Consider the following 13,796-nt stretch of genomic DNA (forward strand, 5'->3'; position numbering starts at 1 on the left):
TGGGTGTTTTATAAAGTTGTTCATAAGGTACGAATGACTTCATACGCAAGACTGGTACATGTTCTCATGTGATAAAGTCAGCTACATATTGGCATCCGTTAACCAAAGAAAAGTTCACCAGTAGTATTACGTCATTCGTCATAACTCATGGGCAGCTTTATGAAAAACCCAGCAGAGAGATTTTCACATTGACTTCTAACAAAGCATTGCCAAAACCTGCGACTTCCATTATTTAAAGCTATTCGGTTTAAAGTATGTACGTTTACATGTACGGTTTGCGGGTGATAACATTCTAACCTCCGTTAATAGCCGCTATAGATAATTATATCACGGCAATTATAGACGATAGTAGAAATAAATAAGTGACACTGATTATGCACTTTGAACACTCCACAAGTTATTTTGTGCTTTTTTTTTAAACATTAATTTTACTAATATTATTATCATCATGTATCTATATACGCTGAGAAAATGTAAATTTTCACATGTTTCTCAAATGTATGACAGACGTGAAATAGAGCAGAGGGGATTGGATATGACAGATAATGGTATTTTATTTATTACAAAACTACACGACTAAGACCAGGCTTTCTTTAAATCTTATTTAGCCGAGTACATTAGGTATTGATCATTTTCAAGCAAACCATTACTCTTGTATTTGTGCTATTAAATGGATTTGATTTTTTACGCTTGCATATGGTCTTAGTAATCATTTTGGAAGAGAAGGCACCTGTAAAAAGTGAAAGGAACTTAATGTTGGATTCTCGACCAAACTTGTAAAGTGTTTTAGTTACTTAATGAATCTTATTTTATATGGTAGTTTTCATTCACATTTTATGTTGTACCGTAAAAGGCAACATGAAAAAGCTAGCCGCTATGTTCTATTAGGTTTCCAACCTTTGACACAATAAACACCATCATGGAGCGACTAATACAGATTTCAACATTTTTTTAATACTCATTATTAATAATCAAGAACCATTACTTTACATATATTTAGAAGCCTACAGTAATTTCTACAGCCTCTTCTATTACATGTAAGTCAGGTTCCCAACGTTTGTTACACACTCTAGTGTACCCTATAACATGTAGAATAAATACTTAATTTGATCTTAGAATGCTATGTTTAAGAACATATTTCTGATATACCCATTGGCCATATCTTATTTATTGTAAAAGTGTAACAAATAAATTCTGATTTAATTCAATACAACCTGTAGTATTTCTTCCGTTCAGTTATTACTAAACCAACCATTACTGTATGTCATTACTATACTGTAAGCCACATTAAACTTGTAGTTGTATAAAATTGGATCGTAATGATATCTAACATTGGGTATTTTATTTGATTTGTGCACTGACTAAGGATGTGGAAAATCCCCAATATGTTTTAATACACATTGCAGGTCTACTCAGTTGTATATTGTATTCGCACAGTGTGAAGAGATTGTTAGCTGAAAGAGCGTGTATATATACTTGATATCGGTGAGTATGTAGCTTAATATTTTACTTGTGAGGATAAGAAAGAAAAATATAAGAAAAAATATGATATTTATGTAACAGGTCAGAAAATATATGTACAAAAGAGAGAGAGATATTTTCTATGTGTATGTAAAACTGATCTGTTGAGAAGGTCCCTGAATGCATTGAAGCATATGTATTGTCACTGAGAGCATTGTATGGAAGTGATCCCTTTCAATCAGAAATACTTCTGAGGAGATCCCTTCAGGGAAGTTCTCCTTGACCTTGGGTCAGTGAGGGTGATCTTGGGACAGCTTTCTTGATAGCTTGCTTGACACATGACCAAATGAGAGGGAAAGAGACTGACCACCCTCTTGCTTTGGGGAGGTCAAGATTTGAGTTACATGTACATTCTTTGATGATCTATTTGAAGGTGGTTTGATTGATATATATATTTTTTTGTATTGTTGGACAATGCCCTAAGTATGTTGAATGATTATTATTATTTTGTGAACATGTTAAAACTAGGTGAGGTTTGAATTCTTTTAAGAGTACAATGGTTCATTATTGTTTGTGCTGATGATGTAAAAAAATTATTTAAAAAATGATATACATGTACTCATCATTTTTTTTCTTTTTTTCTTTCAAGGGTTGATCTACCCTCAAAATAAATACCACATAAACTTTTAAATGACTGTGTCATGTGTCATTCATACCTGCCGTAACAAAATGGCGTTGCGAGTAGGATTGTGGTTTTGAGAGTAGATGACCCGTTTTTGCATTAGGAACCCCCTCTTGAGGACGTAACTGCTATCTGATGGAACTTGGTTGATGCAGGACGTCATACTGGATGTAGAGTGGAAGGTTAGACTTACACACCCGCTGGATTTCAGATGCGCAAACTGGATTGATGCACATCTTCCTAGGAGTGATACAGTTATTGAGATATGAACTTTAAAGCATTTTTACAGATCCAAGCTTCCAAAGAACTTTAAATGAACTTTAATTTTTTTGGTAGTATTTTGAAGTATATTGTGATCTATTTTTACATGTATGTTTATATACACAGTTTGTATTAGTACATTTATATTGTTTCACAGTTTGCATTAGTGCATTTGTATCGTCTCATTTGTATCCTTGCAGCCAATTGCAAAATCATGGCAGAGAAGAAAAGAAGTCCAAGTCCTGGTAGGGAATTGGTGGAGGAGGAACTTCGAAAACTTCAGGGAGAACTGCATCAGTTGAAATTACAGGGAGCAAGTCAAGCAAGTCATAATGAAAAAGTACCACCCGTTGTGTATGTATCTGCAGAGCGTCAGATAAGGAAATTTGGAGGTGACGAGGGGATTGATGAATGGATTTCAGATATTCAGAGTTTATTGGCAGACAAGGTCGCCTACCAAACCCCCAAGGAAAGGTTGCAGACTGTGATCAGACATACCCATGGTGCAGCTCGCATGGAACTTGTCAGTCGGGAAGATATCGGTAGCGCAGAGGATGCATTCCAAGTTCTGAGGTCAGTTTTTGGAGAAGTAGGAAGTCAAGCGTCCCAGAAGCGAAAGTTTTTCAGTCGCCTGCAGAAGAGAGGAGAAACATTAATAGAATATTCCCATGAACTGATCCGATTGTTGCAGACTTGGAGAGGAGTGGGAAAGCAGGATCGAGAAGAGACCCTCATCTCACAATTCATTGAGGGAGTTTCTGATGCTGATCTTCGTCGGGAACTTCTTCGTCGATCTCAAGAAAACCCAGCACCCTTTGTGGCCCTCCGAGACTGGGCTGTACAGTGGGAACGGCAAGGCTCCAACAGCAGAAGGTCAGATAGAGGTCAACAATGGTTAGAGTCTCAAGAGCAGGGAGTCAGCTCGACTGATAACCAGAGCATCTCTCTCGTATTAGAAGCCCTTCAACAACAAAATAAACTGGTATCTGCCCTCCTTACCCAGCAGGAAGAGCAAAGCAGAGTACTGAATAGCCTTTTAGCTCAGAGTCGTCCACGTTGGCCTCAGGGTTGTTTCCAGTGCGGAGCCAAGGACCACATCAGACGTAATTGCCCTCGCACACGCAATTTAAACGAATAAAGCCCGCTGCAGGACAGGAAGTAGCGGGCGTGATACCATCGTTCAGCCCCGAACGAATCCTGAAGAAGGCCATTGGAAAGTGTCCTTATAGTGAGGTTCAAGTGCAGGGGGTTGCAGTTTCCTGTCTAATGGATTCAGGTTCACAAGTTTCAACCATTACAGAGACATTCTTTCGAAAGAACTATGGTACTCTCAAGTGGCAAAATATTCATTTCCTGAAATTGACAGCAGCTAATGGACTCTCCATTCCATACTGTGGGTATGTTGAGTTGGATGTTGTTATAGGAGAACACTACTTACCAGAGATGGGCTGGCTTGTGGTGAAGGAGTCAGGTGATGAAGATACCCGTAGTAGGAAAGAGAAACATCCTGGAGTTATCGGAAGTAATATTATTGAGGTGCTGCGAGAGGCTGTCCAGTCAAGTGCAGTAGAGTCAGGACAGGTGGGACAGAATCCTTTATCGAGCCTGTCATTCTACACGGAGGCAAATATGTCAGATATCACAATGACTACATCCACTGTAACAGCAGAGAGCAATTTTCAAGGATGTACTAGGGTAATGGGGAAGCAGCCCAGTCTCATTCCTGCAGAGAGCACAAGGACTGTTACTTCTTCCGCTCGTGGGCATGATGAAGTCATGTTAATTGAAGAACTTGAAGGGAGTTCCCTTCCTCATGGGCTATCGGTGCTGCCTTCATTAGTCTGTTCCAGGCATGGACAGATCCCAGTCACAGTTAGCAATTTCTCCCGAGAGGATCAGTACCTGTATCCACACACCCCGATAGCAAAGATTGACTTGCCTCAAGAGATTCAGAATTTTCCAAGGAATTCTGTAGAAACAATTTCAGTCGAAGAAGTGATGGTGCTCCAAGGCCATACCCCAGATATTGTCAAGTCCGAGGAGTCTGAAATCAAAGATGTATTTTCCAAACTTGACATTGGTGACATAAGTGTAGAGGAGAGAAGTATAGGCTACAATCACTTATCACACAGCATGATGAAGTGTTCAGCAGGGGAGATCATGACATGGGGTACTGTGATAAGATCAGACATTCAATAAAGACAGTGGATGATACTCCAATCAAGTTGCCTTACAGACGGGTTCCACCAAGCCAGTGGGAGGCAGTTAGAGATTTCTTGGAAACGCAGTGTTCCATTGGTGTCATCCGTCCAAGTACTTCACCGTACGCTGCTGCCATGGTTTTGGTAAAGAAGCCTAATGCAAAGATCAGAGTTTGTGGTGATTTCCGACTGTTGAATGCAAAGACTATCAAAGACGCACACCCACTCCCACGAGTTGATGAGTCATTAGAGGCATTGAAAGGAGCCAAGTACTTTGCATCCTTAGATCTGGCGCATGGCTTTTGGCAGTGTGCTATTGAGGAGACTGATGTACCCAAAACTGCATTTCGAGCTGGTCCTTGGGGTCTCTTTGAATACACTCGAATGCCCATGGGTTTGTGCAATGCCCCTGCCACATTTTCCAGGTTAATGCAAGCTTGTCTGGGAGATGTCAATCTACAGAGTGTAATAGTCTACCTGGATGACATTCTGGTCTTCGGCAGCACTTTTGAAGAAATCTTGGATAGACTAGATATGGTCTTGCATCGCCTTCATGCATTCGGACTCAAGATCAAGCCAGAAAAATGCCACTTAATGAAGAAGGAGGTTAAGTACCTGGGCCATGTTGTGTCTGAAGCAGGAATTAGTACTGATCCAGAGAAGGTATCTGCTGTCAAGTCGTGGAAGATTCCTATGACGGAAAGTGAGCTGAGGTCATTTCTTGGGCTAGCCAGTTATTATCGCCGTTTCATACAGGGCTTTGCCTCGATAGCGAGACCTCTTCATGCTCTCCTGGGACCCACCAACAGGCGATTGGCTAAGAAGAAAAAGAACAGACCTAGCAGTCATGACAGTCGGCCATTTCAAGACAAGTGGACGGATGAGTGCCCCCAAGCCTTTGAGGAAATGAAAAGATGCCTTACATCTAGTCCGCTGTTGGGATATCCGGACTTCAAATCTCCGTTCATTGTTGAAACGGATGCCAGTTTTAGTGGACTAGGTGCTGTTCTGTCACAGAAACAGAACAGCAGGACGGTAGTCATAGCCTATGCCAGCCGCTCCCTACGTCCAGCAGAACGCAATGATGCCAATTACAGTGCTATGAAGTTAGAACTGTTGGGACTGAAATGGGCGGTTACAGAGAAATTTCGGGATTATCTACTTGGAAACACTTTCACAGTACTTACCGACAATAATCCTCTTGCCTACTTAGACACCGCCAAATTAGGAGCCACGGAAATGCGATGGGTTGCGCAGCTTGCTCAGTTCAACTTCAAGGTGCAATACCGTTCTGGACGAACCAATCGTCATGCCGATGCCCTGAGTCGCAACCCTTCCCCATCTATTGGCAATACCCTGGAACACGATGAGACAGATGTCTTGTCTCACTTGGTGACAAGCAGCGAACTACCTCAAGAGTTGAAGGTTAGGGTGGAGGAATTGATGATGGAAGCTACATCCACACAGATTCACTCAACTGTCACGATTGACGAAGTGAGAACCCGATCGAGCAATATCAATCCGGTTGGATGCCAATCCACTCTTCCAGGTTTCACTCATACATATATCTGTCGGCTCCAGGAAACGGACCCAGACATTGGTCACCTTCTTCGACTAAAGAAGTCACTGCAGAAACCTAGTGGAAACATTCTTCACTCACTGCCAAAGAATGTAAGACTCTATGTTCGAGAGTGGGACCGAATTGTCTGCATTGGCAAAGTGTGGGTCCGGGAAGTCCAGTTCCGAGATCAATTTGTTCAGCAACTTCTGCTCCCTACGTCTTTGAAAGGAAGAATCCTAGAAGAGTTGCATGACAATCTTGGCCATCAGGGAGTAGACCGTACGTTGTCTCTATGCAGGAGCCGCTTCTTCTGGCCAGGCATGTCAACAGATGTAGAGAGATATTGCCAAAACTGCCATCGCTGCCTGTTCGCCAAGGCCAAGCCGAAAGTCCGCCCAGCTATGGGTAGTATCATTGCCCAGAAGCCGCAAGAAGTAGTAGCAATTGACTTTACTGTATTGGAGCGCTCAGCAAATGGCTTTGAGAATGTTCTAGTGATTACAGATGTCTTCACTAAGTTTACCCAAGCCATACCCACCAGAGATCAGAAGGCTAGGACAGTGGCTGAAGTCTTAGTAAAAGAATGGTTTGTGCGTTATGGTGTACCAAGAAGGCTCCATAGTGATCAAGGACTGGACGTTGTTTTGAGGCTGATATCATACAGGAACTTGGTCGTATGTATGGAATCAGAAAGAGTCGAACCACCCCATACCATCCAACTGGTAATGGACAAGCGGAGCGATTCAACAGGACCATGCATAATCTTCTCAGAACCCTGGAAATTGATGAGAAACGGAGATGGAACCAACATATATCGCTGAAATTGTCTTCGCTTATAATGCAACACCACATGCAAGCACAGGATATACTCCCTACTTCTTATTCTTTGGTAGAGAACCTCAACTTCCCATAGATCAGCTTTTCAGACCTCCAAGCCAAGGTGGTAAATCAGCTAACATAGATGAGTGGGTGTCTAAGCATCAGAGTCAGCTAAAGAATGCTTGGGAGAGAGCTGCCGGAAACTTGGAGAAGGAAGCACGACGACGTCAAAAGATCCAAAAGACTAGTGCAAAGGATGTCGAACTTGAGGTTGGCCAGAGAGTGTTGCTACGACAGCAAGCTTGGACAGGAAGGCACAAAATCCAAGACATTTGGCAAGGAAACCCATACCGCATCCGAAAGAGACTAAACCCAACTGGACATGTGTATGAAATTGAACCAGTCAATGGTTCTGAGAAAACCAAAGTGGTAAACAGAGTTGACTTATTGATTATTCCAGAATCAATCCCAGAATCAATTGAATTGGTCCCCCATTCCAAGCCTAGGACTCTTCCTACTTCAATATCCATGCCGGATAAACCGGATGATATCACTAATGTGCAGTGGAATGTAAGTGACATTGCCCAGGCTCTCAACCACTCACAAGCCCCACCCTCATTTCCAGAAAATTATCAGCCTTAGTCCGGGTTATAATTGAGCAAGGTGCCACAAGAAAAAGGAGAAATTTTCATATAGTGCTTCTAGACCAGTTTTTTACGCTGAATATGAATATATGAGGTAACCAGGCTGTATCCTGAAAATTAACCTGTGAGGGCGCTTTTTTCAAAATGGCCGCCAAATTTTCAGAACATTTGAATTTTCGTACATAGATTTTGACATAAATATTCCATTGCCACAAAATTAGTGTCATATGAAAGACAAATAAATTTTCTACAATTTGGTACTATTTATAGGGGATAAGTAGGTCATTTGGCTGAGATTTTAAGTAGAAAACTGCATTTTTTGTCATTTTTTCCCCAAAATTGAAAATTTTGCAAATACATGATTTTACATAATTCTGAGAAAAATGAATGAATTACCTTGAAATGTTCCAGAAAACTTTATTGACATACTATTATCATGTGGATGAAATTCCAACTCTGTATCATTCTTCTTAGCAAATTTATAAGGTATCAAACTTGAATACTTCAATTTCAGAAATGTCGCTTTTTGTATGCATTTCCATAGACTAATACGTATAACATGTACTGTACATGTATAATATGTATAATGAATAGTTTAATAAAATTTAAATGCAATTATCTCCGCTTTTTAACCACTTAGAGAGTTAAGAGTAGGCTTTTCTCTATCAGCTACATAAAACAAAATGTTGGCACATCGAGGCCTAACACTCTCATGGGGTGGGGGTGTCGAAGCCCCCCCCCCACCCCATTTGGCTATATCATGTTGTTGTATATTGCCTATTTATTGGAAAATCACTATTTGTTGAAGCACCCATTGAGGCAAAAGGCATTTCTGCTATACAGTACAGCCACTTTAATTACTTTGAAACCACTTGGAGAGGAAAAGAGTAAGCTTTGTCATGTTTGTTCTACCAGCTATATCAAAAGAAGTGGCACGTACATCGAAGCCAACCCCTCTCCGGGGGGGGGGGGGAGGGCGCTGGGGAAGTCACCCCTCCCCCTTTTGCTTATTGCCAATGTATTTGGAAATTCACCATTTTGGACCCAACATTAAGGCAAAAAAGCGTTTGTGCTTATTAGTATTTTATTAATTTGAGAGAGTAGAGTTTGTTCTACCAGCTACATAAATAAGCGCTAGCACATCGAACCCTAGCCCTCTCAGGGGCTGTCTAAGTCACCCCCTCCTCTATATCATGTATGTTGCCTATTTATTGGAAATTTCACCATTTTGGATCACCCATTGAGGCATAAGGGCGTTTCTATATCATACAGCCAATTTTATTTTCTTGCAATTACTTTGAGAGAAAAGAGTAGGCTTTGCTCTATCAGCTACAAATTATTAAGAAGCGCTGGCACATCGAACCCTAGCCCTCTCAGGGGCTGTCTAAGTCACCCCCTCCTCTATATCATGTATGTTGCCTATTTATTGGAAATTTCACCATTTTGGATCACCCATTGAGGCATAAGGGCGTTTCTATATCATACAGCCAATTTTATTTTCTTGCAATTACTTTGAGAGAAAAGCGTAGGCTTTGCTCTATCAGCTGCATATAAACAAGTGCTGGCAAAGAAAAGCCTACCCCTTCCGGGATGCTGTAGAAATCACCCCATCCCTTTTGCATTATAGCATATTTATTGAAAAATTCACCATTTTGGAGCCCCCATTTAGGCAAAAAGGCATTTCTGATATAGTTCTGCCACTATTACTGCCTTGAAACCACTTAGGGAGTAAAGAATAGGTTTTGCTTTATCATCTACATAAAAAGATGTGCTGGCAAATAAAAGCCTACTCCCTTTAGGGGACTGTCGAAATTACCCCCCCCCCCCCTTGAAATTCACCATTTTGGAGCCTCCATTGAGGAAAAAAGGCGTTTCTGATATATAGTTCTGCCACTTTTAAATCCTTGAAACCATTTAGGGAGGAAAGAATAGGTTTTGCTTTATCAGCCACATATAAAGAAGTGCAGGCAAACAGCAGGAGGCTGTCGAAATCACCCATCCCTTTTGCATTATTGCCTATTTATTGAAAAAATCACCACTTTGGAGCCCCCATTGGGACAGATAGTCATTTCTGATTATGTTTCTGCTTTTTTTCACCCTTGAAAACTCTTGGAGAGAAAAAAATAGGCTTTGCTTTAACAGCTACATATAAAGACATGCTCGCAAATAAAAGCCTATCCCCATCAGAGGGCTGTTGAAATCACCCCACCCCTTTTTCATTATTGCTTATTTATTGGAAAATTCACCATTTTGGAGCCCCCATTGAGGCAAAAAGGCGGTTCTGATATATAGTTCTACCACTATTACCGCCTTGAAACTACTTGGAGAGGAAATAGTAGGCTTTCCTCTAACAGCTACATATAAAGAAGTGGCTCTACTATATACATGTACCAGAAACACTTTTTTGCCTCAATGGGGCTCCAAAATGGCGAGTTTTCCAATGAATTGGAAAAAAATCGTAAAAAAGGTGGGGTAACATCTATATAGTCCCCTGAAGTGGGTCAGGTTTCGATATGGCAGCAATTCGTTATATATAGCTGAAAGATGGGAACCTACTCTTTCCTCTCCAAGTGGTTTCAAGAAAATGAAATTGGGTGTTTTATACAGCAGAAGTGCATATCGCCTCAATGGGGGCTCAAAAATTGTGAATTTTCAAATAATTAGGCAATAATGCAAGAGGGGTGGGGTGATTTGACAGCCGCCAAGATAGGTAAGCTTCAATGTGCCAGCACTTCTTTGTAGAGCAAAGCATATTCTTTCCTCCTTAATTGGTTTCAAGGCAGTAAAAGTGGCAGAACTTTATATCAGAGATGTCTTTTTACCTCAATGGGGGCTCAAAAAAGGTGAATTTCCAATAAATAGGTAATAACGCAAAGGGGTGAGGGGGTGATTTCGACAGCCCCCAGAAGGGGGTAGGCTTTTATTTGCCAGCACAAAATTATGTAGCTGATAGAGCAAAGCCTATTCTTTCCTCTCTAAGTGGTTTCAAGGCAATAACAGTGGCAGAACTATATATCAGAGACGCCTTTTTGCTTCAATGGGGGCTCCAAAATGGTGACTTTTCAACAAATAGCCAAAAACCGAAAATTAGTGGGGTAACTTCTATAGCCGCTTGAAGGAGATACGCTTTGATTTGCCAACACTTCTTTATATGTAGCTGACAGAGCAAAGCCTACTCTTTCCTCTCCAAGTCATTGCTAGAAAAGAAATTTGCTGTACTATATAGTAGAAACGCCCTTTGCCTCAATGGGTGATGCAAATTGTGACTGTCCAATAGATAGTCAATTACCGAAAATTGGTGGGGTAAATTCTACAGCCCCCTAAACATTCTGAAGGGGATAGGCTTTGATTTGCCAACACTTCTTGATATGTAGCTGATAGAGCAAATCCTAATCTTTCCTCTCCAAGTCATTGCAAGAAAATACAATTGGCTGTACTATATAGTAGGAACGCGCTTTTGCCTGAATGGGTGATCCAAAATGGTGAAATATCCAATAAATTGGCAATATACATGATATAGAGGGGGGGGGGGGTGGTGACTTAGACAGCCCATGAGAGGGCTAGGGTTCAATGTGCCAGTGCTTATTTATATGTAGCTGGTAGAACAAACGCTACTCTTTCCTCTCTAAGTGGTTTCGAATCAATAAAATGGGGTGTACAACAAAGCACAAACGATTTTTGGCCTCAATGTTGGGTCCAAAATTGTGAATTTTGGCAATATTAAGGAACCCCCCCCCCCCCGAGAGGGGTAGGCTTCGATGTGCCACTTTGTATGTAGCTGGTAGAACAAAGCCTATATACTCTTTCCTCTCCAAGTGGTTTCAAAGCAATCAAAGTGACTGTACTGTATAGCAGAAATGCCTGTTTTTGCTTCAATGGGTGCTCCAAAAAACAGAGATTTTTCCAACAAATAGGCAATATACAACAACATGATATAGCCAAGGGCAAGAGGGGGGGGGGGGTGACTTCGACACCCCCACCCCATGAGAGGGTCAGGCCTTGATGTGCCAACATTTTGTTTTATGTAGCTGATAGAGAAAAGCCTACTCTTAACTCTCCAAGTGGTTAAAAAGCGGAGATAATTGCATTTAAATTTTATTAAACTATACATTATACATATTATACATGTACAGTACATGTTATACGTATTAGTCTATGGAAATGCATACAAAAAGCGACATTTCTGAAATTGAAGTATTCAAGTTTGATACCTTATAAATTTGCTAAGAAGAATGATACAGAGTTGGAATTTCATCCACATGATAATAGTATATCAATAAAGTTTTCTAGAACATTTCAAGGTAATTCATTCATTTTTCTCAGAATTATGTAAAATCATGTATTTGCAAAATTTTCAATTTTTGGGAAAAAATGACAAAAAATGCAGTTTTCTACTTAAAATCTCAGCCAAATGACCTACTTGTCCCCTATAAATAGTACCAAATTGTAGAAAATTTATTTGTCTTTCATATGACACTAATTTTGTGGCAATGGAATATTTATGTCAAAATCTATGTACGAAAATTCAAATGTTCTGAAAATTTGGCGGCCATTTTGAAAAAAGCGCCCTCACAGGTTAATTTTCAGGATACAGCCTGGTTACCTCATATATTCATATTCAGCGTAAAAAACTGGTCTAGAAGCACTATATGAAAATTTCTCCTTTTTCTTGTGGCACCTTGCTCAATTATAACCCGGACTATACCTGTAGAGGAGCCTGTTTTGGAAGATGGAAATGAGCAGTCGCAGACCAAACCATATGAGGCATTTCTGACTCCCGTTCATGACTCGTTATTAGATGAAGAAACCGTCAATGAGGAGGGATCCCTCCTTGTCAGTGAGAATGATGTGCCACAATCGGAACAAGAGAAGCCGATGTCTCCCTGTCTTCGAAGGTCAACTCGCTCCACGGCGGGTAGAAATAATAACCCATATAATCTTCCAAGATCTGTTTTGAGCGAAGGAATTGACCTTTCATCAAACATTTCAAATTTATTCAATGTATTCTGGTAACTATAGTAATGGATATTGGAATTTATAGAAATAATTCATACTTTGTAATTAATAGGTGTTTATTTATGTTGCTGGGACAGCAACCATTTAGCAGGGGAGAATGTAACAGGTCAGAAAATATATGTACAAAAGAGAGAGAGATATTTTCTATGTGTATGTAAAACTGATCTGTTGAGAAGGTCCCTGAATGCATTGAAGCATATGTATTGTCACTGAAAGCATTGTATGGAAGTGATCCCTTTCAATCAGAAATACTTCTGAGGAGATCCCTTCAGGGAAGTTCTCCTTGACCTTGGGTCAGTGAGGGTGATCTTGGGACAGCTTTCTTGATAGCTTGCTTGACACATGACCAAATGAGAGGGAAAGAGACTGACCACCCTCTTGCTTTGGGGAGGTCAAGATTTGAGTTACATGTACATTCTTTGATGATCTATTTGAAGGTGGTTTGATTGATCTTCACACTGTCAAAAAGCTGTATATTGGGGTGAGTTTCTCATATGTTAATGATTCTCTTAAAACATTTATTTTGATGCATTTTGTGAGATTTTTAAAGAGAAAGTACTTGCATTGCATAAATTATTTGATATTGCTGTGATATGTATATGCCATGAATGTAGCAAGAGGAATTTATAAAGGTATCCTCTCTGTGTTATGAATCGGATGGATAGGTATTTGGAATTATTTTTTTTTGGCAATTATGTACTATTTTTTTGTACATTGAACATGGATTGCACCTGTCAGGATTTATTTTTAGATAATGTACTGTAATCAGAATGATTGTGTATAAATTACACATAAGTAGAAAATAATTTGTTTCATTGGTATGATTCAAGACTTTTATCAAAGATGTTATGAATATTTATATTTACAGTGGTTGAACCTTGGATTCGTCGACAACGCTATGTATGTGACTTTCAATCTGCATGTAGTTTTGTCCTCCTTCAGAACTCAAGAGGGGTGAGTTAATGTTATATGATCACAGACAAATTATAACAAAATACATTGTATTGATATTTTGTGACAATTGATCGTGTTTATTTTCTTGTTTATGTAATCTATAAAATCAGATATTGTATATAATTTTTGTGTATTGTTGGACAGTGCCCTAAGTATGTTGAATGATTATTATTATTTTGTGAACATGTTAAAACTAG

Source organism: Lytechinus pictus, chromosome 6 (genome assembly GCF_037042905.1).
Source record: "Lytechinus pictus isolate F3 Inbred chromosome 6, Lp3.0, whole genome shotgun sequence".
Taxonomy (NCBI): Eukaryota; Metazoa; Echinodermata; class Echinoidea; order Temnopleuroida; family Toxopneustidae; genus Lytechinus; species Lytechinus pictus.